A 26,115-nucleotide genomic window follows, 5' to 3' on the forward strand; every position below is an offset into this window, starting at 1 on the left:
AGCACTATCAAGGGGACATTGATCCATAATATTTTGTGATTGATCATTAAGAGACAATTCCAGGTATTTCTGTTTGCCATAGAACACTAGTGAACCTAACAGGCCACACAGCAGGCTTAGGTTAACCTAAATAGTTAATCACCATTTGTTCAATCTTGTTGCTTAACTATCCATTGCTTCCAGTGAAATTCCTGTATCCACCTGTTGCATCTGTAATTATGCAGTCCGACATTCGCACATTTTTCAATTAGCTGCTCACTTAACTTGTTCTATAATGTTTTTGTCCTTTCAGCTGAAGGTGTGGCCTATTAGCTGGGCAGAAGAAATTAATGGCTAATGTACAGACCTCATTACAAAACAAGCGTTTCACAGACCTAATTGTACAATACTTTTATTTTTATTTTATTTTTTGAAGCCGATAAGAAACAGGCAGCTCCTAGAAATACTTAGAAGAAATAGTAATTAAGAGGACTGTTGTTGTTACATTAAATCTTCAAGAGTAATTAAGGGGATATATTTTGTTGCATTTGATCCTCATATGATGAAGTTATATACAACTCTCTGTGATAGGGATCAGCAGCTGGCAACTGTAGGTCAAACTGAACCTGCTGATGAGTATCACCTGCCTTTGAAGTTGTCAACCCAGAAGTAAGAAGAAAATGTAGAAGCACCTGTGACTGTTACCAGCAGCACCAACACCATGGAATTACACGTGCCACTTATGCTTGCTAAAAGTTAGTATACAGTACACTTAGCGACTGGCTGGTCTAGCTGTGAGTATCCTATGGCCCTCCAGACATTGCTAAACTGTACAGTGGTACCTCGGGTTAAGAACTTAATTTGTTCTGGAGGTCTGTTCTTAACCTGAAACTGTTCTTAACCTGAGGTACCACTTTAGCTAATGGGGCCTCTGCTGCCGCCACTGCACAGTTATTGTTCTCATCCTGAAGCAAAGTTCTTAACCTGAGGTACTATTTCTGCGTTAGCGGAGTCTGTAACCTGAAGTGTCTGTAACCCGAGGTACCACTGTAACTCCTATCAGCCCCAGCAAGCACGACCAGTGACCAGGGCTGATGGCAGATGTAGTTCAGCAACATATGGAGGGTCAAAGTTCTTTACACCTTGATCAGTACCATACTCATAGAGGTCATCTGAAAACAGATGAGTCTTCCACAGTGTCCATGGCATGATTCAAATATATATTGAGAAAAGTCTCTGAGATCCATAATATATATCTAGATGAGCATGCAACATGCTATTATCACAGCCAACACAGTTTACATCACAGGAGGAGATTTATTGTGCTGTGTGCATCATTGACGCAACTACACTGTGAATATTGTTATCGGTTCTAGACACCCTATTGCTAGACACATCTATTGGCACATCGCAGGGAGTTCAAAGAAGATGAAGATCAATTGTTAGGGAGCTGGAGACTGACTGTCTAGGTGATAAGCCTAAACATGAGAGTACTTGTCAGATATCCAAAGAAGGCGAACATGGAAGGATTAGCAAGGGGGTAGGGATAGGAATATAAACAATATTAACCAGTTAAAATTTAAGGGGAGTTGCTTTAAAAACTCTATGGAAGTAAATAAATCAAGGAGAATAAAGCCTGCTGTTATTCAGAATGCTGTTACATGTTTGAATGGAAGATTTAGAAGGGAGCCAATAGGTCATTTAGTCCTAAGGCAGAGTATCTTATACCTATAGTAACCCCAAGAGAGCCTGTCAATCTCTTTCTTTGGAAACCTCAAAGGAATGGCATTCTATAACGGCTTCAGGCACTTTTAAACTTCAAGACCTTTTTTCGTAATGGAACAGAGTCTTTCCTTGCTTCAATTTCTCCCTATCTTTTCTTCTCTAATATATTTTTAAATTATTATTTTTTTTGAAAATGACACAAAAGATATATTGAATTCTTTCCACTCTCCCATCACATTCCATTTCCAGGAATTTTATGAATGCCATACTGCTGAGGCACAGAACTCGGTGTGTAAACATAAAGCTAGGAGTGTTGAACCTAAGGCTGAGGGCCTTATCAGGCTCTGTACAGAGGCCTGGTATCAACATGCAGCAACCTCAGGCAATGGGTGGCCCCCTAAGGCCCACTGCTGTTGCTTACCACAGGTTTGGAAACTTCTCTTGGGAAGGACGTCATTTTAATCACCCACAATGCCCTGAGGCACTGGGGACGTGTGGAAAATTTAATAATGCTGGGTCCAAGTTGCACAACTCTGCTGCTGTTGCCGCCACCTGGTTAACTCACCAGAACCCAGTAATATAAGAGAGGCCTGCTATAGGGCACTGGGGGAGGGACTCATCAGACCTGGAGCTGGTATTTACAGACTCCACAACCTTAACCTGTGCATTCCACACAAATGACCAAATCCTCCTGAAAATTAGGAATCCAATGCATTCAACCGATATGAAACCCTTGACTTCCTGAAATGTTCCTTCAAGAGGCAGGCTGGCATTAGACACCTGCCTTTCTGGAATGTGCATGAGCTTTGGTAAGACAGAGTGCCATTGCTATTTTCCGTATGAGTGAAATTGAGTTGGAACTGGCATTCTGAGGATGCAAAAGTACAAGTATACCCTAGGCTGGCTGAGTGAGGAATTTTGTCCTTCAGTCCATTTGGGTTTGATCCACCTATGATATATTGACAACCCTGGGCATATATATATAGAAAGCTACACCCCGCAATTGATAAAATTAATATGCCCTAGTTAATTCTGCTTTCAAAATCATGGACTTTGCTGTGTCGCAGGGGCCTCTTGTCTCTGGAATGTAGCTGTTCTGTCTTAATTCCATCATTCTGCTGCTATACAAGCAGGTGCCTCCCATCTAGCTAATGAACAAACCAGCTAACCCACTTCCTTGCGGTGCTCTGTAGGATTAACCAATTCATTTTCAAATACACAGCCTCAAGGGGTCTGTGGGTTGCATCCTTTGGTGGAGACATGCATGCCCTGTTGGCTAAGAGCACCAACATGAGCGCCAGTAGCTTCGTGGTAGGGTTTCAATCCCTGCCTTTTGATTGCTCCTTTCTTCTGGCATGCAAACTTCATAATCCTTCTAGTGAGTTCTACCACCCACACACAGAAACCAGACCAAGTCGCAGCAGAAACAATAGGAAGGGTAATACTGCATGATGAAAACAAAGGCAGTGTTGATCAACATGCTTGCAATAACTGTTTCCTATCTCTGACCTACCATCTTAGGTAGCTGCATTTTAATTTAAATGGTAGCTCAACGTGCAATCAAGTATGATGAAGTAGGAGCCATGGAGCCTTCTTACACTTTTAAAGATATGTGAAATATGGTTACATAAGATACCACCTCCCAAACTGTCTAACTCATTTTCTTCAGGCTACAAGATTCATTTCTCTGCCTTAAACCACATACATGGGTTAACCATTTAAACCCCAGACTTTGTCTGCCCAGAATGTAACAGTCAGATCTCCTCAAAGTTCATTTGAAATACAAAAATTACATTTTCATTAGAACAAGAAAAAGCCATGAAGGAAGCTGTAACTTATTTGGTCTGTTGGATGTCTATAAGCCCAATAAGACTTACTATAATGGCTCATACACTCAGTGGAAACAGCTATACCAAAAGTGTCCCTTGAAGGAGGACTATAATGTATCAGGCCTGAAACAAAACTTTCTTCAAGCACCTGTAATTCCTTGTTCCCCCCGCCCCACACTTGTCAGTGGTGTTCTTTCCAGTTTTGCGGTCACTTCTTTGCTTGATCTCTACTCATGTGTATCCGTTTTCACTTCTAGAATGCAAAATGTGAATATTTGCAAGTGATTTGTAGGCAATAGGCTAGAGCTTTGCAGGGATATGGATGGCAGCTGGTGAGGTGGTTCGTTAGGTGAAATTGCCCACAGCCATAGGGTAGCAACAGAGGAGGATAGTACTCCTGTCTTCACTTCTCATTGCTCAGACCTTTTATTATGATAGAGGTTGGTGCTGCCACATGCAACACCATGTGAGTGCAAGTTGCAGAGTGGAGAGCTAACCCAGCATGGATGCAAAGTGGAGAGCTGACCAAGGATGGATGCAGGCAGCTTTCTACTGTGAAAGGTAAGTGTGAAGAACCCTCTCCCTTCCTCTATTGCCATACCATGGCTACCCACATTTTCACCTATCCAAACACCTCACTGGCTAGGGCTGCAGTGGAAACAGTCCAAAGTGAATGGAGAACATTCATACTAGGAATAGAATCATTGTTTTGCATGTATCAAAGAGTTTCAGGTTTTGTCTTTATATCCCTGCATTTCACTTACAGGGCTAATAGTTTCTGGGGGAAGGTGATAACAGAGAAATGATTGTGTGGCAGTAGCCACCACATCTGGGATTGCACACATGTTGTGTTCCTATTTAGACACTGTGCATAATGTGTAGGTGTAAAAGGAGCAAGGCCACGAGGGCATGCAATGAATGGCAGAGGTGTGGCCAGGCAGTACAATCCCACACTACCTGGTATCATGGAACCAAAGTAGGTGAAATAGAATACCCTAAGGGGAAAGTATTGTATAGTTTGTCATTCTTTACATGCCACTAGCACATTGGTCAATCCAGAGGCTCTTACAAATGACCTGTTTATTGATCATCCATCCTGATTTGCTGGCACAAAGTTTACAGGGATGCAAGATTATATCTGGTCTTTCTTGAGCATTCATCCTGACTTGTTCATGGGAAGAATATATGAAAATGAGCATTCAGCTTGTTTTGCTTATGGGGTGTTCATATGCCTTCCCCTTAATAGTCTGTTCATGCCACACTTTTCACATTTTGTTGCACTAAGGCGACAGATTGCTTTAATCCACTTTAATTGGGCAAATCTAAATTTCCCAATATGAACTTGAGGTCTTTCCACAAAATACTGACAGTCTGAAGGTGCTTCAGAAATGGTGGTTTCAATGGGATATGACCATTTTTAAAAATAGAACTTCTGAAATATCTTTAAATTCTCCTCTTAAGGCATGCCATTTCTTCATTGTATTTGATCAAATAGTGTGTTGAGTCTCTTTTTCCACTGGAGACTCAACTGAACATGCATGTCTTTTGCTCTTTTTTATGAATAAGACATTATAAACCTAAAATCTCTGCTAGAGTGTCCAGGGATTAGCCATAATCATAGCTAGGCAACAGTTGTTCTGTGGCATTGTAATTGTAATGAAAGTTCATATAATCTGCTTCTTTTTCTTTCAAATCCTAATTTACAGATGTTGTTAGAAACCGAGGTAGATGCACTCTTGCTATATAATCTACTTTCTGCCTGAGTTCCACTAGCACAAAATGAAAACAGAAGATTATTGCATTAAGGAAGGCTTTTGGGTGGTGGTTGTGATGTGGGGGTGGGGGTGGTGAGGGAGCAGAGTTTAAAAGCAACCAATTTGATAATATTTCTGCTGTTCGACCTATCAACTTACTGTTTATATGCTCAGACTTGATGAAAAGTAACTATGAAGAAAAACTTTGGACATTGTTACAGGAGGTCAAGCAGATTTTTAAGGTGGCCCTTCTCTCTTCAGCTGGAGGACCATAAGAGGCCTTTAAATTGTGAATTCAATATAAGGAAAAATAGTTCCATATATCACAATGCTATCAGTGTTTATGTCCCATGGCATCCAGTGAAGCTTACTCCCAAGTCAGTGTGTTTCAGACTGCAGACATGGCCTAGATCTCCATTTGCGTGTCTTAGAAACATCTCTGCTTCACACCACAAATGTGTGTGGGGGGGGTCATATGAACATTAACAATTTCTAATGAAACAAACACAAAAACCCACCCAAAGCATGACAGGAAGCATTAACAGCACCCTAAAAATGAAAACAAAATCAACTCCATCCATGAAAGGCCTGGAAACAAGGTAGAACTTTACCAGATGCCAAAATGATGTCAGTGAAGGTGCCAGTTGGACCTCACTGGGGACAGTGTTCTACAGGTAGGGAACCACAGCTGAAAAGGTCCTCTCCCTTATCATCACCTTCTCAGAGGAGGGACCCAGAGTAGGACCTTGGATGATGGTCCAAGGGTCTAGGTAGGTTAATGCTGGGAGAAGCATTTCTGAAGATAGCAGCTTGGAACCACTCTTTGTTGAAGTGAGGCATTAATTACTTTGCTGGCCTATCCTGCTGTCCCCTTCCTGCCAGATGTTAGAACCCATGAGGGGCAATGGTTAGCCACAAGTGGCCATATGAACTTGGCCAAGTTTCTTGTCCATGGCCATGTCTATGTTCCCAGGCAAGATGGGACAAGAAAGCACTCAGCAGTTTCATCAGCACCAATGATGTAATCTAAATCCCAGGAGAGGGAAACAGTTTTCTTCTCAAAATGCTTAGCAAACATATAAAAGTGGGCTTTAGGTGGCTCCATCACTTCCCTAGGGCCAGTATGTAATAAGAAGGAAGAACGACAAAAGAGGCTTGAGCCCAGGAGTCAGCCTCTTTTCTTTTGGCCCTAGGCCCACCCCCGGCTGGCCGTCCATTGTCCTCCCTGGCCAAGGGCGGGTCAAAGGCCAGCTCAAGCAGGTGGGTGGCACCCGCCCAGGTGAGCCTCGCTTTGTGCCGCAAACCCCGCCCACCTGTGGAGAAGGGAGGGCGGATATTAGCCACTCTTAAACAACTCCGCTGGACAGCCAGATGAGGACACAGTGGAGAAGCAAGCTTTCTTCAACACTTTCATTACCACTGAGTAGGCTCAAATGTACCAGTAAGTGCATGCCAGTGTTTGGTGACATTCACTAGGAAGTTTGTCTCACCTGTACTCAAGCCGTCTTACTCCTTGCTCCTAGTTTTGAGGTATACCACAGAGATTTCTGAACTCTGCCAGTCAGGAAAGGATGCTCAGTGCACTCAAGTCAACTACCTGGCTCATCTTTGCGTTCCAAAGATTGACCAGTGCTTTAATTGATGAACCAGATGGAAAACAGCTCAGAGCTCTCTGAAAACTAGTTGGATCCATTAGTCTCTGGGGTGAACCATCTTAATAGATCGCCCACTTCTGCAGTGGGCAGAGGCCACCGTTAAGTCAAAAGCTCACCAGAAGGTGATCTGGCCATGACACCTTCAGGAAATTGATTCCCAATCAGCATGGTTTGCCATATGCTCTGGCTAATTCTGAAAGTGGTCTGGATAATTGGATAGCATGGATTGCTTTCCACAGTTTGAGAAGGAGGCTGAGTTTCTAATGAAAATTAATTGTATCAAAATCAGAGTTACAGTTTTTCTTTGGGAAGAACTCACTGACGAGAAGTTAATTGTTTCATTTTTTAGTACTGTAGTCTCCTTCACCTTCACCTTCAGAACACAGCTGAGGGGTCCTATGGTTCCAGGGGCAAAGACAATGAAAGAAGCCATGTTTTGCCCTTGGCTGGGAGGTCAATATTATTGCATCCTCAGTAGCAGCTGTGTCTCTCTGAACTCTGCATTATGAAAGATGAACTGCATTAAATGCTAAATCATTAAGGATCAGCTGAGTAAAAGCGCTGTGGTGGGTTGCCCTGCTTAAATCGCCAGCATCTGCCTTCTGCCATGCGTAGGGTTGCTCTTTACAATCACGCAGCAAAATGCTGACAGAAGGGCTAGGGCTAAAGCCACAGCAGCAACTTGAACAAATGTAATCTGGGCTTTCATCAGACAGTAAGTGATGATGAGCATATACCCAGCTCAAGAACTGGCAATTCGTTATGTGATGCTCATACCCTCCAATATTTCTCCAATGAAAATTGGGACGTCCTAAGGAAAAGCGGGACATTCCCGGATCAAATCAGAAACAGGGACAGCTTCAGTAAATCCAGGACTGTACCTGGAAAATAGGGACACTTGGAGGGTCTGGATGCTTTTTGTGCTATTGCCTCCCCTAGCAGCAGCTCTGAAATTATTTTGTAGAGTTGCACAGAACAAAAAAGGAAATTATATTCAGATGTCACACTAAACCACCTGGGAGATCAGGGTTTGAATCACGACTCAGCCATGATGTTCACTGGGTGACCTTGGGTCAGTCACTGTCTCTCAGCCTAACCTACCTCACAAGGCAGGGAGAACCATGTACACCACCTTGAGTTCACTGGAGGAGGATGATGATGATGATGATGATGATGATAATAATAATAATAATAATAATAATAATAATAAATAATTAATAATAATATAGTTTAATGTAGCATGTGCAAACCTAGGCAAACATCAGGCTCACATTCTCTCCTCCCCTTCCTGGCTTCCAGTGTGGCCATGAGGAGTTCAGGAACTGTCTTCTCATTTTGCTAATAATTTCATCCAACTTGAAAAATGTTGGTTTGCTTGAGAGTGGTGTTAAACTAAGTTTTACTTACAGTAAAGTAAAATTATTGAAATTAGTAGATGGTCATTACTTTCAAAGGGTCTGCAGAGTAAAAATTAGTTGAATACTACCCTGTGATTTAGTGTGATAACCAAACATGGCCTGAATATCCTTTGTCTAACATGCTGGTCTTCTGCTGAGTATAAAGTTCGCATAAGTAAACATTACATTTTTATTCCAGTCTGAAGACTGGTAAAGCTACGGTTGGTGAGGTATTGTCATGAAACATGCAGGTTTCTAACCTTAGTTACTGACCCTACATTATACATCAGGATGTATATGCTTCATGAAGTGATACTTTTGTCTAGTGTATATAGTTTTCTGATCACACTAGAAAATGGTGCTAACAATCAGAATCTGACTGTGATCAAAGCAATAGACCTTGTAGGGAGACAGTGAGAAATATGGGTATGCAGTGCACAACATTTGTCATTTTAAAAGATAAACTGTATGATTCCCCTTCCCCGCCCCCCCAAAACCGCAACAAAACAAAAGAACCACATACAGTGTAAAAGAGAAAACCACATGCATCTATGTGTTTATGTGAATTACGTTGCATCAAATGCCTGGTACAAATACATTAATACTTTGGCTCCATATCTAAAAACACTTCCTAGGGTGAAAATCCCATTGAACATGCTGCAGCTTATTCCAAGCAAACAGTATTGGGTGGTTCTTTAAGCATTTATTTAGTGATTTTGGAATTCAGCAAGTGTTTCCTGTAATTATCTTTACAACTGCCTTGTAAGGTAGGGCCAATATTGTAGAATGGAGGAGAGCTGAGATGAAAATAGTGGCTTGCCTATTCATTCCTAATGAACTTGTGGTGGGGTGTGTGTGTGTGTGATTAGAACTAGTGTTATCGTGGTTCACAGCTCAGCCTCATAACCCTGCACCAAACAAACATTCTAACAGCCCAAAAGTGACCTGGAATTAATCTACATTTGAACACTTGGGGTGCCATTTCCCTGAAGCAACTGGAAGCCACTTAATCATTTACCAAAGTGGAAAGTAGGCGTTGTGGTTGAAGGTTCCCATGACCTTAAGACGAGGCTGTTGGGAAATGGGCATGTCTATGAAGGAAGCAGCTTATGGGAACTTCTTATGGGAAAGAATTTATTAAATAACTAGCTGGCTTTAATTAGCTATACTTGCTGCTTGTGGTCACTCAAAAAAATGTAGTTGTGCAAATAAACAAACAGTGATGTCATTTTGACTCACCGCTTGTCCATGTTTCTGAAAGTGATACTTTTGGAGCAAGTTCTTCAGGACAGGGCAGGAAGAGGATTACCACAGAACAACTAGCCTCTGAAAGCACTTCTTTTTAGATCAGGTTCTTCTGGAAACAGCAGGAGGGAAATGCAGAACCACCCACTGGAGAGAAACCAAATACCTCCTCTACCTCTTTTTTTTTTTTTTTTTTTGGAGCAGATTTAGCAGCAGTAGCACCATCAGGGCAGGATTTGGGGGGCAGAAGCAATACTCAGGCAGAATAAAGAGGAAGGAGATGCCTCATTCAGTTCAAAGCTATCAAATTAGAGCCTTGTTTCTGAGCAAAACAACATGTATGAACACTTGATGATGATGATGATTATATCCCACCCTTCCTCCTGAAGGAAGGAATTTTAAGAACACATGTGTAAAAGGAAGTGGTTATTGTCTAGGTGTGAAATGAAAGGTGTGTGGGGGGGGAGATATTCCTTTGATTTCATCCATGCCCTGAGACTGCAAATGGGTGTCTCATCTATTAGTGGAGGCCACAAGATATTGTACTTGGTGCAAGATACACTTTGTGTATAATACAGGGCATAAGCCTTTGGCATTGGTGTGTCTTATGCATGCCAGGACAGGTGTGCGGTAACTATGTCAACCAGATAAATTGGCATGGGAAGAAAGCATTTGCCAATCACACAAATAATGTCATATCCAATATAGGATGCAGTTCTCATCCACTCAGTCCTTCTCCGTTGAACTTAAAGGGGCTGACTTTTGAGTAGACATTTATAACATTGCACTGGCATTTTCATGAGTTTCTGTACATTTATTTATTTTTACATTTAAGGTAAAATAAGGTAAATGACACCTGGACGGTTGAGTCCTGTCAAAGACACCAATGGGGTGTGGCGCTTATCTCGCTTTCAGTCCGTTTGTCCACAGACAGCTTTTCAGGTCATGTGGCCAGGATGACTAAACCGCTTCTGGCACTATGGGACACCATGATGGAAGCCAGAGTGGACAGAAATGCCATTTACCTTCACGTGGCTGTGGTACCTATTTATCTACTTGCACTATCATGCTTTTGAAGTGCTAGGTTGGCAGGAGCTGGGACAGAGCAACAGGAGCTCATCCCGTCACAGGGATTTGAACCACTGACCTTCTGATTGGCAATCTCAAGAGGCTTAGTGGTTTAGGCCACAGAGCCACCTGTGTCCCTATTACATTTATATCCCACCTTTCCTAGTTCAAGGTGCCTTATGTGGTTCTTTGCTTCCTCATTTTATCCTCACAACAACCCCTGTGAGGTAGGTTAGGTTGAGAGACAGTGACTGACCTGAGATTGGCAAGTGAATTTCATGGTTGAGTGGGAATTTGAACACAGCTCTCCCATGCTCTAGTCCAACACAGGCAGAGGGTTTTCCTGAAAGAAACAAGAGAGGCATTTTAAAACAGCACAATTCTATTGCTTGATACAAGGCATTTGTTTGAGCAGCATCCAGACTCCAATATGAATTAACTTTAAAACTTAATTTAAAATAAAGCCACTAGGTAGGTTTACAGTCCATGAAAAGCCCCAAGAAACTCTGTATTATTTTGGCTACTTTAAGTTTCTTTGTAAAGGAACTGATCAGTACGATTGCCTTCCAAAGCTCTCTACTTCCTCACAGTTTCCTGCATCAGGAGAGAAATTGCTGCTCTTTGTGAGTTAAACCAATCTTTAAAGAACCTTTTAAGGCTAAAATACGAATTTACCGCTGTTTTTCATCTCTGTAAAAAAGGGATCCATCTCCCAATTTGTCAGCCTCTCCATTTTTCCAGCCACCTCTCTCCATAACAGTTAAAAGTTTTAAAGGACAATAAATTTGAGCATTTTATGCAGTGCTTTTTCATAAGGGCAGTTCAATTTATCTCTATTCCTGGGAAAGATGAATGTTGCCATTCTGCATTGCAAAGCCTTCCGTTGCATTGCAAAGGCTGCATGAGAGCATTTATGGAACACACAGGCTCTCGGATGTCACCCGAGCGCCCAAATATGGATGAGCCTTCACCCGGCAACTGCCATCTGTTGAGTGCTTTGTGACAGCTGTATCTCTTGACCAGAACTGGTTTGCACATAATCAGGCGAGGAGGCAGCGTGCTGCAGACCCACCTCCCACTCGGGTGGGGGAAAAAAAATTCCATGTTTGCTAGGCCTGCGACTCCGACTTTAATGGCACTGTAATGATTTTCTAACAGACACAGTGGTATTCGGCTTTGATTTAGAGCAAACAATAAACTACAGCACAGTTTAAAAGCAGTGGCTAGGAATTCCTAATGCAGGGATGGTTAGTCTTGGATGAGTGCTTATGGCTGCTTATGCATTGCCCAGAGAGAGATATTTTTTCCCCTAAATGAAAATTATTTCACAATAATACCTTGCATGGGTGTTTTCTCAACAACCCCCCTCCCTCCTTCTGTCAAGACTTCGAAAACAAGACTTGACAAAAGGTTTCTGTGAATAAGACCATTGTTATCTCTGCGAGTGGCAAGGGTTATTTCCATGTCGGATATCTGCACTCAACAAAAAAAGATTTAGTGTACGCAAACCAGTTCTGTTTGAAATGTGCAGACAAAAAAAAAACAAAAACAAAAGAGTACCTTGATATATTTTTCGTTCCAGCCTATTTTTTTGGGCAGATCATTCTCCGTTCACCCTAGTGCCCTACCCCCACCCCACCCCCTACCCCAAATCTATAAAGCTGCCATCTGTCTCTCCTGCTTGCGAAGCAGCATCTCATAAGCTGGAGGCCTCCCAAAAGAGACGCAGCATGGCAAGGTCATAAAATGAGAAGCATAGGTGGTGGAGTGATGCAGGGGTCAAAGTCAAATCTGCTTTGAAGCATTGTGAAAGCTTCCTGGCTACCTCTCTCTCTCCCTCTAACCCATAATCACTCATCAGCTTCTCCACGCATATGCTTGAGAGCTACATGCTGTCGTGCCATTGTACCAATGCCCCCTCCATGCGAAGGTCTCAGAAAGAATCAAAGAGAGAATCTCTTGGGCACCAATTCACACTTTCCTTTCCATTTACGCACAGGAACAAGCCCTAGACTGAGCGTATTCAATATATGTGCAGGCCTTATGTCAGAGTTTGGCCTTCCACAGATGAGGCAGATGATGAGGTACCATTAAGGGGCAACACATGTATTGGTGGTTTAATTGTTCCCTGATTTTTTATGGGACAACAGTGAAGTTTTCTACTTCAGGCACCACAAAAATCTCTCAGACATTTCCACACATGGCGCAAAAAAGTTAAAATGGTGCCTTGTTTATGAAACACTGATGTGGAGAAAACAAAATGGTGTCGCTCTAGATCCATCGGCAGTGATGGCTGCTTCACTTTGTTTCCTGGTAAGACCAAACTTGTTCAAAACCAGGATTCTCTACTGCAGTAGCTTGATTATTATTACACTGCATTTCTAAAGTGAGATGCGCTGAAATTCAAGCTTGCCTGGCAATCACATTCTATAATTTATGCATATTGCATTTACATGTTCTTTTTTCTTGCTGAGCTTTGTGAATGACCTCCAGTGTTCTGTTGAATGGAAAGGGAAGGTACGAATTCCCTACATGTAAAAATGAATTAGTATATACAGATTGTATATGGGCTATCGCTCAGAATGCCCAGGCAGTGTTTGCTTGTCCATTCTGTCTCAGAAATCAGCTTGTAAGAAAGATCTGGTAATAGCTGCTGCCCAGTTATAAACAATCACAAATCAAGAACAGGCTAGACTAGAGAGGTCATAAAGAGTTCTCCAGCTCTGCTAAAAAGCAGTGGTTTTGCAATGACATGAAGGCTACAGTAGTAAAACCATTTACCTGGGAGTAAGCCCTATTGAACTTGATGCAAGTTACTTTTGAGTGTGCATGTATACGATTGCACTGTAAGGCTATGCACTTCACAATAGTTTTTTTCTTCTACAAATATTTGGAAGTATAGCAAAGCCACAATGTCCATAATATGCTCGCTCTCTCTCTCTCTCTCTCTCTCTCTCTCTCTCTCTCTCTCTCTCTCCATCACAGTATCTGGTTTTGCAGGCTATTTGATCACCTCAAATATAAATAAAATAATAACTAATTAAAAACAGGTATTCAGGAAATTCATACGGACAAAAAAGGGCCTGGTCTTATGAGTCAGGCTTTGCCTGACCAATGGGTCAGGGAAAGTCCGACTCATAAGATCAGACTCTGTTTCTGTCTATGTGAATTCCCATTTTTTATTTGGTTTTATATGCTTTTACATAACAGCTTTTCTGGTTTTATGTTATATTTTTGTTTTAATGATATTGTTAACTGTTTTTAAGTTGTATGCCACATAGGGATTTTTAAAAAAAATATTAAATGTTTTAAAATTTTGTTTTAATGTTCTAGGGTTCCAAGCTGCATGTGACCGAGTGTCCCAGCACATCCCCCCCTAGTGGAACCTGCCTCAGCCATTCTGTGGGCTAGGGACCACTCCCGGGGCAGTCCTGAACTTAAAGACAACTTTCCTTATACAAAAGAATGTTTTGAAACACATTAGACACTTGGAGCAGGGAAACAATAGCAAGTGCACACACCCCCCCCAAGCACTGCCCCAAGAGTTCATTCCAGTGAGTCCAGCCTTGCCCCCCAGGCCAGATGGTAGAGGCCTTGCAGAGGGAGCAGGCCCTGCAGTCCTCACCACAACAGAAGATTCCTTCATTGCAGTGGGTTGGACTTGATGATCCTTGTTGTCCCTTTCAGCTCTACAGTTCTATGATTTCTAGAGACTGTCTCTTCTTGGCCAAGCCAGCCACAAATGCACCCCACAACCTGAGCTGATCAGGGTTGCAGAATGGGGCCCTATTTGTGACTGTCCTCCCTCATGTCTGAGTAGGTCTGCATAGGATCACACCTCAAGTTAAGCAGCCTGTATTGTATTTCTCTCCCCCCTCCCCCCACCACCCCAGTAGGACTAATAGCAGGCTGTTGAGAGGAGAGGTGGTTTAAATTGTGATGTAACACTTGGGAAAGGCTGCTAAATCGCCCCTGCTCCAGTTTCTTGGGGTCCAATCCAATTCAGGATGTGCCATGGCTGAATTTAAACTCTCTTAACTATCCTCCTTTCACAGATCTGCATCTTGTGTATTTTGGTCTTTAAGAAGTGTGCCAGTAATTAGTAAAACTCTACACTTCTGCTTCCTTAATTCTGCTTCGCAAATCCATTTTTGGCGTGCTGATCTGTTTTTATGTGGCAGTGTGGTTGTGAATAAGCCTCTTGATTTCCTAAATAAAACAGCCTGTTCAAAGGGCAGGTAGAGAAGGCTGTTTATAGAAGCAGCTGGCTGAGGTGGTATAAAAGGAGGGCCCACGTCCTCACAAGTCACAACCAACCCTCTCCTTCCAATCCCCGGTGTTTAAATATAACCTGTCCATTTTTTAATACTCGAGGTTGCATCGGGTGGCCTTTAACCAGCATATTTAGCAAGGGTGGAGCAGAAAGGTGGAGAGTTCCTATGTCCGAGCAAAAATGACGTGGTGAAAAATCAGTAAGGCTTGCAAGTAAACCAGCACTGCATGCTGACAGGGAATTTTCAATGAGAAATGCTGCTTGGTGGCAGAAGTTACATGAGATGGACTGAAGTTTTGTAGCCCATGTTGTCTTGAAGCAGGCTGAGGGAACTGGAAGTGGCTGGTGAATTACAGCACGCTAGGCATATGGTAAAACATATGCTCATGACAGCAAGCATGGAGAAGGTCTGCCTGCATCTTTCAGGCAACGGATAACAGAGATGTGCCTTACCCATTCGTATTTCAAAAGACAATTGTGCTGGCTGGCCAATGGCTTGTTTTATTCATTTTGTTTTTGTAGCCTTCCCTCATCACAGTTTTCCAGAAGCTTCTATGGGAGTAGCACACAGCACCACTGGAAGAAATGTCAGAATTCTAGTTCAGAGGCAGATAAAGTTTGAGGAATGGTGTTGGATTCTTCCTTCGTCTCTCAAGATAGGCATCCTTAATAGTGTATAATTTTGCGGCAAAGACTGAACTTTCCCCAAGCATCAGTTTTCCATGATCTAGAGGGATGCTAGGCATCTTATCACTCTGACTTTCAGTAGGTTCACATCTTCCCCGCAGTTAATTTATACAAGAGGCCTACTTCTGGATGCCCTGCTAATTCCTAGCAAGGTTTGGCCTATCATTAGGCATGGAAGACAGTGCTAGGTGTGCAAAATAGCCTGCCTTGTTCCCCCTAAGCTAACATGCTGCTGTTTGGTGTCATGGAGGGTGCTGCCCCATCAACCAGTGTTGAAGTAAGACACAAATGCCAGTCCAGTTGGCTTGTATACATGGAACTGGGGGGGAAGCGCCATCTTGTCCTCCTCAGGCAGCAAAATGTCTTGCGCTCATTCCATCATTAAGCTGGATCCACAAGATTCAGCACCGGTGAGCTTTGGCTTCAGCTGAGCCCTGCGTTGTCCCATTGTTCCATGTGAAGTCTTGTTTCTCAGTTAGGAGTACAAATCTGTAACTATTTTGAAACTGGAGTTGTTGGAAGGCCAAACCACCCCACATTCCCATTTGATTTTGTTTATGCTGGGGAATCCACCGTGTTGGGTTACAACTGTGTCATACATTCCCCCCCATCTCTGCCCCCCTCCCCACGCTTACCTCTAGTGCTTAGGTTACAGCCCTATAACATTTAAAATACCAACTCTGCTTTTAGCTCAGTGGGAGGCTCTGGTTTGTTGCTACATTAGATTTTACCAAATTGGATGGCATTCAGATTTTTTTTTTATTTTTACAAGTATATGCTAAAAGAAGCTAGTGAAACAAGCAATAAGCTTTCCCTCCCCTTGAAAGTCACTTTTATGTTGTAAAAGTTTGGTTTTTATACGGCAAAGTGGTTGTGAAATAGACTCTTGATTTCTTAAATAAAACAGCATGTAAGGAGGGCCAGGTAGGGGGAACGGGCCCCTCTCAAGCCTTTTTATAGACTGCACAGGCATCAAATGAGAGCTGCCTCCTCAGTCTGAGCACAGATCTTAAAAGTGCTTCGTTTTAAGACCACGTATGTAGCGTGGTTTTTCTTTCTCTTTTTAACAGTTTAATTGCTTATTTAGGGAGGGGGGAGCACCAAGACCGACTCACATTCAAATGAAACTTGGGGAATTCCTTTGCAGCTTTTTTGGATCACAACAGCAAGGGGGAGGGGGGGGAATTAACAATGAACTTCACTGCCATACAGAAACATCCCACCACCACCCCACACAATAAGACAGAGCCTATAATTTGACATCTGGGTTCCAGGAAGGGCCCCGTGTACTATTCAAATTCAAAGCCAATGAGAAACTGCAGTTGGGGGCGGGGGACGGGGCGAGGGAAGCCATGCAGCAATTGGGGTCATTGTTTGCTTTATGCGTATGGCTGATTAAAAATGCAAACGCCACTGTGCGGAGTAAAACGCCAGGGCAAACTCGAGAACAGTCGAAAAGGCCATGAGGTTGAGGATTATTTTATTCTTCTTTGTAAATTGCAGGGAGTAATTCCAGGGATGGGTGGGAGAAAGGGGGGGGGGGTGGAAAGTGGCCTGGTCTGCTGGGTGCTTGCATATGCAGTTGTCTGCCTCTTTTTACCACCAAGATAAGGACATGCTAAGTCGATGGAGATACTATTACTCCGTGGTTCCATGCTAATAAGGCATGCTTCCCACAGTGTGTGACAGAAAAGATGAATACCGTGCAGTGCTAATGGTTAATTTGTAGTGGCATGTGTGTTCCTTGAATGTTTGTGAAGTCTCCTGATTCACCCATATACAATTGAGCTTCTTATTCTCTCTCTCTCTTTCTTTCTCTCCTCTTTTCTCTTCTTAATCAAAAAAAGGGGGCATGGTGACACATAAAGAGATGAGGCGCGGCTGACAGACCAATTCTGAATGGGATCCTGTCCCATCGACAATCACTCCCCCCCCCCACTTACCATTCTAATAACTGACCCACTAAAAAATGTATTTATTGGGAGCAAATTATTTTTAAGCCTTGGCCACATTTTATTTTATTTTTTAAAATGTTAATGGTGTTAGAAACCTGTCACAGATAGCATCAGACCTCAGCAATGTTAATCTACATAGCCTGGCTTTGAAAGTCCTCTGGGAAGCATATATTTAGGCTTACTGCTGAGCGAACATGACTGTTAGGATTATGGAGGCCCTACAGAGTGAGGGAAAGCATAACGCTTCATCTGACTAGCAAGTAAACAATGGGGCGATTGTCTGAGGACGCTTTGGGACTAAAGAGCCCTACTGCTGAGGAACTCTAGGTATAAAGCTGCTATCAGGAAGGAGCCTTAATGTTTTCTTCATGGAGCTCGAAGGCTGTCGGAGATTCAGATGAGCTACCCTAGGGAGCGTACAGGAATCCAAACAGGATATTCTTGTTTTCAGGCCTGCTTTGGGTAATTATGCAACACTTGAACTTCTCCAAGTTCTCCGGCATGAGCAAAGCGTGTCTCTAAAAAGAACAGCAAGGTGTCCCGGTAGTGTGGGAAGTGTTGTTAAAGAAGTCAGCTTGCTTAATTTCATCACTACCCATCAGCAAAAGACACAAAAGCTAGTTTTACCCACAGCTGAGTGCCATTTCCAAGCCACACACAGAATGAGCCAATGTTACCGCACTGAATATGTATAGAATTGCTTTTGGGTGTTTGTGTGTGTGTGTGTCCTATAACAAAGCATTTTCTCTTTGGTCAGCATAGAGTGGGGGGATTTAATTGGACTGATCTAGTTACAGGTACTCTGTGCTTTGTTTACAGCCCAGTCCCAAGATAAAGAACCTTTGACCTTCCTCGGGCTGTTGATGGACTACAACTCCCATCATCCCTGACCATTGGTCATGCTGGCTGAGCTGATGGGAGCTGTAGTGCAGCAACATCATGGGGGGATGTGCTAAGGTTCCCCATCCCTGCCTTAACAGAGTGTTTCTAACCTCAGCCAGACTGTAGCTGGATGTCACTTTGCAGGCAGAAGCCAGCAAAGATGTTTTGGGCTCGTTGGAGGAACACCTCTGCAAGTGCAGTGTGTGTGAGAATTGTAGTGAATCAGGATGTGGGCCATTGGCACGACTTCCCTCTCAGTGGACACTTTGGCTTATTTATCTTAAGAGCGGGATCTGAAAGGCAATGTACATGGGACAGTTATGCATTAACACACATCTGATGACAAACCAAGCAATAATGCTCTAGTGTAGAAGACGCAGCTTGTTTACACTTCAGCATGCATGTGTTGTAAAACTGACGCTTCCGTTGCAGCCTTTTTGGCACCAGGGTTTGGCCTTTTTAAGATTCTCCCAGGAACCTTTTGTAAAGAAATATTTTCCCAGGCATTTGAAGATTATTTTAAGATCTTCAGTGTTTTTAGCTTTGCCGTGCTAATGTATGCTTAACTGTTGCTTTTTTTATTTGTTTGTTTTGCTTTGGTTTTGTATGTTGGTTTTATTATGTTTATTTTTGAGAGCTCATGTAAATTGCATTGTATTGTTTTTAACTTTTAGCATTAATTGCCCAGGAGGCATTGTTAATTGAGCAGCATACAAATGGTGATGTATGTATATAAGTAAATGTGTATATAAATATATAAAAAATACAAAACTGAGCACAGTTTTGGACTAGCACAGATAAAGTCCTGTGTTGTGGAAGCCTCAGCAGAGGACTCAATACGTTCTGGTTTACCATGCCTTATTTTATTTATTTTATTTTTCAAGGCCACATATGACCAGACTAAACGAGTCTTTCCATCTTTTGATTTGGTGGCAATGGTGACATGCCATAGAATAAAAATGACTTTGGGAGACAGAAACACAGGAAGCTGCCTTATATTATAAAGTCAGATCGCTGGTCTATCTAACCCAGTATTATCAATTTCAATTGGCACCAGCCTTAGAGGATTTCAGATGGGGAACGTTCCCAGGCCTACCTGAAGATTTGAGGGATTGAACCTGAGACATACGACAAGTACTGTTACATACATACATACATACATACATACATACATACATACATGGCAGCATTTCTTGTTCACTATCAAGCACTGATAGTACATCACTACATCAAACATTGCATCCTCAGCCTTTAAACCATGTGCAAGGAAAGCCCACTAAACCAGTGTGAGCACACACTGCTCCAAGTTGTGTCATCTGTCAGCATCGCTCCATAGGAATCAAAGGGTTGTGAGAGCGCACGTGAACCAGCTGTGCTGAGCATTCCCTACAGTTCTTTGCTTCTGCAGAGCATATGCTGCCTGACACACTATCCCTCTCTGTGACTCCAGCAGCATGCAGCCCTCCTCAATGTGGTTGTACTCGGGGGGGGGGGGAAGGCTTGGCTTTTTTGTTAATGGCACTTTCTCTGGCCAGCTACCCTAACCCAAAAGCAACCTGGCACAAGCTACATTGCCCCTATCTGCTAGGAAATAGAGAATGGCATGTTACCTCACTTACCATCAATTAATTCTAATTGAGTTGCAGCAGTACATGAATCCATATGGGGGATTTGCACAAAATGCTGGGAGTGGGGTGCATTTGAAGCGTAGGGTTTCTCCAAACCCTATTTTGCAAAAGGGAATGTCACTCCTCCCTGTTCCCTGTAAGCCTTGGCTGTTCCTGTCTGTCAGCTCTGGTTGCCAAACCTCCCTCCGTCTCCCTTTCATTAGGCCACTTTCTACCTGGAATGGCAACTTTTGTTATAGCAACATAAATAGTGCCCTAGATTGGTGGCTTCCTTCCTGTAGGTGAGGCAGATGAAACATTCTCAGAGTTAATCAGTGGTGTTCGTAATTATCAAGGTAACAGTGGCATGCACATAATAACTGCGTTATTAGTTATTGCGAGTCAGTCTCATGATGCAAAGCTTGTAACTTAATATTAACTGGCGATGTTGCTGCTGCGTATCCTGTTGTGGGTGGATTCTTGGAGACTCTTGATTGTGTAATGGAGCTTAATTCTTAAGAGATGGCCAGCTATTTAGAGCTGTGGAAGGAAGGTGTTGCCACTTCTTTAGGGAGAGGGTTGGGATTGGACACAAACAGTGTTTAACGTCTCTTAACAGGTTACAATTTGCTTCCCCATCTGCTGTGACAAATAAATAAGATTTGCTTGTTAGAACTAACAAGCTGTGAAGCTTTTACCTCGGGTTCCCCCCACCCCCAAATAAAGACTTTTGCTGAAGAGAGTGTAAAAATGCCACTCGGCCTTCTGCCCTCGTTTGCAGAAGTAAACATTGATCAAACTCTTAAAGGTAAAAAGCGTATGGTCTTATACAACAGCTGTTTCACAGTTTGTCTCAACTGAATTCATACTACAGATAGGTAGCCGTGTTGGTCTGCCATAGTCAAAATAAAAAAAATCATTCCAGTAGCACCTTAAAGACCAACTAAGTTAGTTCTTGGTATGAGCTTTCGTGTGTGCACACGAAAGCTCATACCAAGAACTAACTTAGTTGGTCTTTAAGGTGCTACTGGAAGGAATTTTTTTATTTTGAATTCATACTAGGGTTCTTTGTTGTTGTTTATATGACAATGGAAATCCTAGCATGGTGACAATAACAGGTTTTGACATCGGAGAGTTGTATCCAGTGTTCTTCATACTCAAATGAGACCCACTGAAATTAATAAACTAAATTAGTTGTTGTCCATTAATTTCAGTCAGCTCATTGTGCAAGAGCACCAAACCAACTTTAGTTGCACAACCTGAAACTGACCATAAGCATGCTGCCGTTAGCTGAGACCCATCATACAGCAATCCAAGGCAGTGTCTTTTCTGTGGTAGCACATGCTATCTGCAAGCTGCTTCCCTCTGAAATAAAGCAGGCATGGACTGCGATGGGCTTTCAAAGCCTGCTTAAGACATACCTGTTTACTCAAGCTGGCTCCTACTTTGCAGCTTGAAGTAAGATATCATGCTGGCTGCAGTGGGTGGGGTTTTGCAGTGGCTTAACATTTTAATGTCTGTTGCATCTTACTGTATTTTATTTGTGTTTTCTGAACCATTCTAGTATTACTAAGATAAACAGCTGTATATCAATATTTTAAGGTAAAAATCTTATTGAATACATCTAGACCTGATTCTACCTGAACTTTCCTAAGCGGTTCGATCCAGCAGTTGAGGTCTGACCTTAGCCAATCCACATCTGTGTGCCGCTAATGTGAAAACAGTACATATTGGCAACACATCAACAAAGAGTTGGCAACTCAATCCCATTTATTACAATGGACAAGCATATTTAACTCAGGGCTGGAGTTTGGCCAGCAACTTAGGCGAATCCAACTTGTGGATTTACACCATTGCACAAGAGTCGTAGCCCCCCACCCCAAGCCACAGCTAAGAAGGACAATGGATTTGTATGTGCATTTAGGACAGGTAAAGGACTATTGTTGTGATCTGGAAGTGTGGGGGCAGTCATTGCATAAAGACAGTGTCTAAACTGTGTATAATAGCCTTGTTCTCTCTCTCTCCAAATAAAAAAAGCAAACGAGAGAATTCCTGATAAATCTGCAATAGGTTTTGAGGGATAAAATGGCTAAATTATCATCAATTCAAAGGTGGAAAGAATTGCATATTTTGTATTTAAGAGAATACTTTTCCACTTTTCTTCAGAATGGCTCAGCAACTACAGGAAATTTATTTGCACCACACACCAAAACCGAAACAATTTATCTTGCGTTATAGACTGCTGAGCTGAATTTTCGGTGCAGTGGTGCAAATCAACACAACCGGCTACGTGGAGATTCTGAACTTGTATAATGCTCAAAATATTGCTTGAGAGAGACAGCTAGAGGCAGCAGCAGAGCTGCAACATGGCAACATATGGCTGATTCTAGTAGCTGCGATTGCTGCCTAGGGCCACAACAAGCCAAGAACAACCTTCAAGCTTTGATCAGTGAACAAAGTAGTCCCTGGACTTTACAAATACTCTTGTTCTTTTTCTTTCTGATACAGCCCAGTTCTACTCTCAACCAATCATTGCTTCTTCATTCCAGGGAATGTGCAGATGTGAATGACACTGTCCCTTTAAATCCTATTATTTCCCTCAAAGAATTCGGGACACTGTAGTTTGCCCCTTGCAGAGTGATGATTCCCAGCAACACTTAACAAACTACAGTGCCCAGAATTATTTGAGGGTGACAATTTGCTTTGATTTCGCTGCATCTCTCACACCATACTAGTTTGGGGACCGGTAATAATTTCCCATCAAGAGTTGAGGTCCCCCTAATGTCAATGAGATGTGAAGTCAGTGTGACTCAGCATCTCACAGGTTCAGTTGGCTGCCTCTTTGCAATACAGAGAACCGGTTTCTGGGAAGGAAGGCTGCCATTGGGGGTTTCACAGTAGACCATAACCAGCCCTGACAGCTGTCAAGTATTTAGTTCTCTTCAGGCCTGATCTAGCTCCCATTGAGCTTGGTAGAAAGACAAGCACTGAACAAAACCCATGTGACTACATTGAACCACACTCGCTGCACATACAAACAGACAATCTCCTGCCTTTGAATGGTCACATTGCTTTAACATCTGTCCCCCTGGGCTTAGAGTTAATTCTCTCTCACACACACACCCAACAGGAATGCTCAAATTAGCCTTTTGGGGGTGTAACCGAAGATGGTGGACAAAAAGAATCAATCTACCCTGTCAGGCAGAAGCTGGTCTGATGCCAATTCCCCATTTCACACTTTAAAGTGACATATAATTGTAGCTGCCCAAACTCTGGATTCAGGGAGCACCAACTCCTTGGTCTAATGAGTAGGTGTCTGCTTTGGCAAAGGAAAGGCTAACAAGCTTTCCCCCCCCTTTCTTTTTTTACTGGCCTTCTCTTTATGCCTTTAAGCAGCAGCTAGCACCCATAATTTAAAGAAGTGAAGTTTTCTTGACCCAGAGATAAATTGGTGAGAAGAAAAGCTCCACTTCATTTGCTTAATTTCTATGTGTCAGACTGTTTGCTGTTAAATGCACAAGAAAGAGCAGCGACATTTTTTTAAGGGCAACACTAAAAAGGAACCACTCTGAGGTATATTTTGAATTGGTAAATTACCGTATTTTTTGCTCTATAAGACTCACTTTTTCCCTCCTAAAAAGTAAGGGGAAATGTGTGTGTGTCTTATGGAGCGAATGCAGGCTGCACAGCTATCCAGAAGCCAGAACAGCAAGGTGAATTGCTGCTTTCACTGCACAGCGATCCCTCTTGCTGTTCTGGCTTCTGAGATTCAGAATATTTTTTTTCTTGTTTTCCTCCTCCAAAAACTAGGTGCATCTTGTGGTCTGGTGCATCCTATAGAGCGAAAAATACAGTAAATAGCCAAATGTTACCATGTTCCAGTTCTCCTGTACAGCGGTACCTCGGGTTAGGTACTTAATTTGTTCCGGAGGTCCGTTCTTAACCTGAAACTGTTCTTAACCTGAAGCACTACTTTAGCTAATGGGGCCTCCTGCTGCTGCCACGCCGCCGGAGCATGATTTCTGTTCCCATCCTGAAGCAAAGTTCTTAACCTGAAGCACTATTTCTGGGTTAGCGGAGTTTGTAACCTGAAGCGTATGTAACCTGAAGTGTATGTAACCCAAGGTACCACTGTAATGTACCTGAGTCTCTCAAACAGCACCTCCAAAATGTTGGCTGTGTACACAACATGCATTTTAGAAACATAAAGCACATGGCTTCGCTCCAAAAATATTGGGGACAATTTACCCCTCTCAGAGCTATGATTCCCAGCACCCTTAGCAAACTACAGGTCTCAGGATTCTGGGGGAAGGTGGGGTGAATGTGCTTTAAATGTAGGGGGTATTCTACTACATGCTCAGTCAACACAAGGATTTCCACTTCCACAACAGGACTTTGGTCTGTTTTACTCAGAAGGAAGTCTTGGAAATAAATGAGGCTTGCTTTCTACTGGCAAAAAAATTTGTGATAATGTAGTGCCGCCCCTCCCCCTTGCCGCCATTTTTCATATCTCCCACACAGCCTCTCCTTCTAAACCTCTGCAAGATACATGCAAAGCCCTGAATAACTCTGGACCAGGTTACCTGAAAAGATATCTTAATCTCCACTGCCTGGTAAGGGCACTGCAATAAAGTAATTAGTTTTGCCATGGCCTCATGCCTATCAGCTTGTGGTAACATGGAGGTGGGCTTTTTCAATTGTAGCACCAGTATTGTGGGATGCCCTCCCTCCTGAAATATGAGAGCTGCCATCAATGTTGGCATTCTACCAGCTCCCGAGGGCACGCCTGTTTAGGCAAGCATTCTCCTGAACTGAATTTGTGCTTTTATTGTTTTAATTGCTTATTAATAGTACTTAGTATTATGCTTGTCTTCACTGGGCTGTTATTTATTTAATATACAATAGCTACAAAACAAACATATAAAATACAACATTAACTAGCAGATACAACCATAGCATCATCATGCAGCTGTGGAGCAAATTAAAATTCCTATAGACTTTAGCACAAGGATACTTTTTTTTGTTTCAAATTTGGCAAAGAAATATTTGTACAGTGGTACCTCGCGTTAAGAACTTAATTCGTTCTGGAGGTCTGTTCTTAACCTTAAGCACCACTTTAGCTAATGGGGCCTCCTGCCGCTGCTCCACGATTTCTGTTCTCATCCTGAAGCAAAGTTCTTAACCCGAGGTAATATTTCTGGGTTAGCGGAGTCTGTAACTGAAGCGTATGTAACCAGAAGAGTATGTAACCCGAGGTACCACTGCATGTGTGTAAGTGAGTTTTGCTCAGAGTTGTGAAACTGCACGTGTGTAAATATTTTGTTACTTCTTGTTGTTGTTTTTTTATCTTGCTTTACCTCCCAGGAGTTCAAAGCTGAGTATATTGTCCCCCATTTCATCTTTGCAGCAGCCCCGTCTGATAGGCTAGGCTACGTAGTTCATAGTTCAGACACCAAACTTGTGAAATACTTGATTATTATTCTTTATCCGTGTTGGCAAACTTATTGGTGGGTTCTGTAAACAGCAGGACTATGAAATGTTGCCTTTAAAGCAAGGTATATGGTGGTTTTTTCCCCCTTGAATAATTTGTGATATATATTTATATCTAGCATTTATACCCAGGAACTCAAGGTTGTGTACATCACCCACTATTTATCTTTGTAACAGCCCTGTGAGGTAGTCTAGGCTAAGTTGATATACGTACATCCACATATAGTGTACTAGGCCAACAGAAAATCCTGTTGTCATACCTAGAGTCAGTTACTGAGGGAAGAGACTGGGAGTTTATAGGTTGCTGCTGTTCCCTGACAGAGGCTTTCTGCTTGCAATATCACAAAGATGGGCCATGGGCAGAAATTCAACAGGTGCAGCTTGTGTTCGGCATCATGATGCCAGGATAGGAGAAGATGAACCTACTGAATTTCTATCCTGCAGCTGTTAAAGGCACACTACAGCTGTCAGGAAATAGTGCAGATGTCAAAAAAAGTGGCATCCTTTGGAAATGTTGAGGCTAGGAGAGCGAGCCAAAATCCTCCCTTTTCAAATCAAAATCTGGCAGA

The 26,115-nt window shown here is 42.6% G+C and overlaps 1 long non-coding RNA gene across 3 annotated transcripts in view; it reads right to left on the bottom strand.

Annotated features, from left to right (window-relative positions):
- Window positions 1-20,173, bottom strand: part of LOC310710154 — a 52,593-nt gene extending 32,420 nt beyond the window's left edge. For 2 of the 3 annotated variants that reach the window (XR_014527871.1, XR_014527873.1), the window contains exons 1-2: window positions 11,328-11,515; window positions 10,909-10,995 (exon numbers count right to left, since the gene is read on the bottom strand). This is a non-coding gene — a long non-coding RNA (uncharacterized lncRNA). Of the gene's footprint in view, window positions 1-10,908; window positions 10,996-11,327; window positions 11,516-20,068 lie in introns of those variants that run through there. The other variant, XR_014527872.1, reaches the window with a different exon arrangement.
- Between the last annotated feature and the right edge of the window lie 5,942 nt (window positions 20,174-26,115).

Source organism: Podarcis liolepis (genome assembly GCF_965112155.1).
Source record: "Podarcis liolepis genome assembly, chromosome: 6".
NCBI classification, from domain to species: Eukaryota; Metazoa; Chordata; class Lepidosauria; order Squamata; family Lacertidae; genus Podarcis; species Podarcis liolepis.